The sequence below is a fragment of the Solanum pennellii genome, chromosome 12, assembly GCF_001406875.1.
Source record: "Solanum pennellii chromosome 12, SPENNV200".
Classification (NCBI taxonomy): domain Eukaryota; kingdom Viridiplantae; phylum Streptophyta; class Magnoliopsida; order Solanales; family Solanaceae; genus Solanum; species Solanum pennellii.
This window is the reverse complement of record NC_028648.1, coordinates 75250416-75255589: the sequence shown is the minus strand read 5'-3', so window position 1 is coordinate 75255589 and position 5174 is coordinate 75250416. Positions and strand designations below refer to the sequence as shown.

The window sequence follows — 5174 nt, the reverse complement described above, 5'->3', positions numbered from 1 at the left end:
TAGTACTACCTAAACAATTCAGTGGATCTTTCAGCGATCGGAGCAGTACCAAGAAAAGAAGCAACTCAAAATGTGTACAAGTTGTTTTGGAAAAAAGTCTATCTTATTCACAGTCGACACCAATAGGACCCTTAAGTAAAGTAGTAAGTTAGCTTAAGACATTGTTCAAAAGTCACGGATAATAAATTTAGCATTGTGAGAATTCACATACTTTAATTAGCTTGTCCGAGTTGTGGCAATGATGGTTGATTCATGTACAAACAACCTTCTGTAAGAGCAGAATACGACAACACAAATAATGGAATAACAACCATGCTTAAACTTTACAAGATTGAAATATATATAGACCTTTTGAGTTTCAACTCAACATCTTCCACCTTCTCCAAATGTAGAATTAGTGTTTCGCTTAGGGCGTCTTCAACCTTATTTTCTATTTTACTCTTCAAATATAGAGTTTTCTATATTTTCAGATAACCAATTCTCTATTTCTCTCTCCTCAATATTATATTATTATTTCTATTTCATTCATATTTTCTTATTTCATAATATAAATGTTTTCTTCTTGTTGCGAATAATCACTCTATAATCTTTATGTAATACAATCTTTTTTTTCAAATTCTTCATCCTGGAACTCCATGACGGAGACTATTTTCCAGTTACAAGAACGGGAAGTGTCCAGTGGGTGCTTTTCTACATTTTCCCTTGCATGCCATTCTTTACTTGCTCCTCTAAACATATCAAAGTTATTTTCACAGTTTGCATGCTTATAACTTACAAGCATCACTAAACACCAAGTCTTGACTCCAACTTTCAAACTATTATAGTCTTTCAACTTTACACCCCAATCAAAACCCTGATATGAATTTTCAGTATAATATTTTTAATAGAAAACACTTATATCAGCTCAAACACAACCAGTAAGACCAGACAAAATAGCAAAATAAGAAAATATCACAACTATATCTAGATACCTGGCTTGCTAATCTTTCTAATTGCACACATTTTCTTCATATCAACAACATAAATATTCCCTTTTCAATCAATAGCAAAGCTTCTAGGTTTGTTGAACTTAGCCTTATCCAGAGAACCATCAGCGTAGCCAATGCAATTACCAGTTAACTTAATAACAGTAGTATCTGCGAAATTACCAAGAAGATTGATATAACTCGATTCGGCAACAATCCCACATCATAAAATCAACTCTTTCATCAAATAGTTCAATAAAAATCAAATTTTTATCACATTTACCCCCAAAAACTGAACAAAATTAAAGACGCTAGAGAGTTGTGTTTCAGTGTTCTCTTCTTCTTTTTTTAAATAAAGTTAATCCTTTGCTCTTTCAAAAAGTTCTTTCCTTGAATGTTTTTTATGGATGGATTCCTTGAGAACATTTTCTTCGGAAAGAAAAGAGAAGGTTGCAAATTCTGTGGTGACATAGCTAGCATAGAATTATGCAGATAATGATATTAGATAAGCGAGTCAGCGATAACATCAGTCATTATCAGAATATTTCATTTCAACATGTATTTTAAGGCTAACCAAAGAAAACAAATGACACAATTAAGAATGTAGCCATGTAGAGTCCAACTATGACTTCCATGAAAGTTCTCATTCATCTTGATTAAGGAGTTTCTTAATCTTAGTTGAGGATTTTCTTACTGACCAACCACCTTTATATCCCTAGTTGAACTTAAAATTCACTAATAAAGTCGGCAATAATGTTGGAGTCTTTAAACAAAAGCCTTATGTAGAAATAAAAGTTGATATTGACAATCCCACTAACATGAATTTTTAGTGCCTCGTTCAAGAGAAGATACTTTTTACCTCCTATTTTTTCTAAATTTTCCCAAACACATTCATTCCAGAGCATGAGCCAGTTGAACATACTAATTGAAATCAAAGAGAAAGGACTTCATACAAGTAACCAATATTAGGGAAAAATTAACATAAATTCCAGTGAAGTATAACCTATGGTCATCATTTACCTAGAAGGAAGAACTACTTGTGGAATGAAAGGTGAATGTGATGTATCTTTTTCAGCCGCAAGCCTCTGAGCTTTTTGAAGCTCCTTCAATACAACTTGAAATTTTTTAGCAAATTTAGCATCTGTAATTTTCTTGGTAGCCTGAGAGCAAAGAACAAATTTATGATTATAAGCAAAAGAGACAAGTAAGAAGAGCAAGAAATATATATAATGCTGAGAAATGCATAAAAATATAAGCAAATTGTGATGAAAGAAGATTAATACATGTTTTGAACATACCTATAAAAGTGTATAACTACTAACACAAATAGAGAAATAGAGGAGAACACCTTTTGAACTTACACTGACTTCAATTTGATGGTCTGTTTAGCTGGCTTGCTTAACTTTTGTAGAAGTATTTTTCAGTAATCGCTTGATTGGTATTCTCGTCTTGTGCCTGCATTTGACAAAATCAGCACAAGTATCAAACATTTTTTATTTTTTTTAATTAATACCCATTACAGAATTACCACCTAAAAGGTAGTTTCCATCTTTCATCTCATCAACACACTATATTGTTGCTACAACATTAAGTTAAGCTTGCAATCAAGGAAAAATCCTTTCGCCTTCTTTTTTCAAAATGAAAAAGTAAACTACCTTAGTAAGCTAGCTTTGGTTGCTAAGCAAGCTGGGCACTACGCTAAGAACAAGAACCCGACACATTTCCAACTGGAAAATCGACCCCTGGCCCAAGAAATTCTACATCCACAAATTCGAAAAATAATCAGTGCATTCTGAGCAACTAATGTTTGTTATGAAAATTTTCTAATTTAAGCAATACATCGTGTATATATATAAGTAAATTGAAGATCATATCGAATACATAAATAAAATAGACTTAAAAATATTAGGTACCACTGCTTCTATGTAAATGCACTTCTTGTTAAGGCATAAAAAGGAAATAAGAAAATTTTATATATTTGTTAGTTTTTGCTTACTCTTATGTTGACATCTGCACAACATATCCAAGAAAGTCTCTGCATGTGAACATGAACAGAGTTGCGATAGTCGCTTGTAGCTGTTGTTCAATTAAGAAAGCTCATACTATGTACATCATTTGCTTCTCCACAAATCCCTGTGTGCAAAGCAATATTTTCATACAACTAACTACAAGAGCAGTAAGAGTCACTTTCAACTTTCATGACGGATAAACAGAACACCTAAAGACAATACAATCTCTGCTGGACCTAAGATAGAAAAAAATTTAAATTTTCTCGATTTCGTCTTCTATACAAATTTGACCGATACACAAAACTTAGAAGGAACTTGATAATATGGCAACTAAAATCAAAGCCTTGCGACGTCGTATTTTTTCAGATAAACATGTAGACAGAATTTAGAACACTGGTCAATACAAATTAGGAACCATACAATCATCGCAAATTTAACAAATCTTATGATTTAGTTTCAAGATATTTAAAAAGATAATCAATCTTACTATGTTGAAAATAAGTCAATCGATCCATGAAAAAGAAAAATATAGCAAAGGCATTTATAGAGAGAGATATGAGGACGAACAAGATGGATATGTGCTTAAGCGACCGATCAAGAAATGCAAAGATGAGGGAAATGGTTAGTGATGAGGATTTAGGACAGATGAAGTTCATTCTCTCACTTTTCAATCTTAGGATTGCCACAGAAAGAGGTCAGTCGCTTCAGAAGGTGACAAAATTATACTGTCAGCTTGACGACGCCTTTTTAGTTCATCTTTGTTTCCTAGTTGTCGAACTAAGAAAACCTTCCTTTTTTGGGTGCCATCAATTTATATAACTCTGCCCACCTATTTTTTTTCGTTGGCGTTTATATATTATCAAAAATTTGATAATTTGTATAGCTAGATTTTCTATGAAATCGCTACAACTTTTAAGTTACACTTACAAAATTCGAGGAAACTGAACACGCTCAAGAACAATATTAGAATCACACACATTAAAACTTGGGATAAAGCAAGAAAATATCAACAGACCAGTCTAGACAATTACATAAATTTTTATCCCACCTACATATTTCTAAATCTGCAAAACAGAATGAATATCATTCAAGTTAGATGCTTAATCTTGGTGGCTAAAATCAAAGCAATTACGGAAATAAGACACACATACCAAAAAATCAACTTCCTATACTTCACACAGTTACCATAGTTACCATGGTGCCAGTAGGAACAAAAGAAGACCCGTGGGCTCGAACCAGCTGAGAAGTTCAGTTTCGACTTCGAAAACATAAAATTTTATTACTATATTTATTAATCGACTACTCCACGATAGCAAAAATACTTAGGGCCAGCTATAGGAGAGAGCTAAGCTTTAGAAAACTTGAAACATAAGAACAACAAGTTCGTTCACCCTGTAAAAAGAGTGCAGTCACAGTTTTACCAAAATCATAGAGTAATCTAATGTACAACAATAATCGAAAAAGTAAGAAAGCATCAGCTGACGTACCCAAAACTCAAATTTTGATATGACTAATTGCAGATCCTATTGAAGGCACAATGATTGAAACTATTGAAAAGTACAAGAAAAAATTAATATCAGCAACAAACCCTTACATGTGATGAAACAGGCATGTTGAACAAGCCTTTTCTAATATAAGTAAAATATGTGGCAAGTGTAATATATATTTTAAAAAAGACATCTTTGTATGCCTTAAAGGTTGTTCAAGACCCATTTGAGCGAGAAAAGGTTCAAAGAATCTAAAATTGATCAATCTCATCTACAATTTTTTCTCCACAGATTAAATAAATTCTCCTCTGAATGATGATTTTCTATAAGTTAAAAATAAATTAATATAAAATAATAACCTCATGAGGTCGGTATTTTATTTCATCTAATTACTTTTAATAAAGGAAAAATAGTCAAAAATTTCCTTAAACTGTGTAAAAGGAACAAAAATATCCTCCGTTAATAGTTTGGTTCAAAATGGTCTTACCTTCAATACTTTGGCTCAAAAAATGCATTAAACTATACGAACAAAATAAAAATGCCCTATGTTTGTTGTTTGGTCCAAAAATGTCTTTGTCGTCAATACTTTGATTCAAAAATATTGTAATTGTTAATGGGTCAAAATGCTTATTATTCAAATAACTATATTATTATTTTCTTTTTAACACATTTTTTTCTAATATTATATCTTTTTAAAAATTAGCAGATGTTAA

General features: G+C 31.8%; 1 long non-coding RNA gene across 1 annotated transcript; it reads right to left on the bottom strand.

Annotated features, from left to right (window-relative positions):
- Window positions 1-534: 534 nt before the first annotated feature.
- On the bottom strand, window positions 535-4484 carry LOC114075401. The gene is made up of 5 exons (XR_003575854.1): window positions 2962-4484; window positions 2621-2722; window positions 2327-2420; window positions 1986-2125; window positions 535-1136 (listed from the first exon to the last, which is right to left on the bottom strand). It is a non-coding gene; the product is annotated as an uncharacterized LOC114075401 (long non-coding RNA).
- Between the last annotated feature and the right edge of the window lie 690 nt (window positions 4485-5174).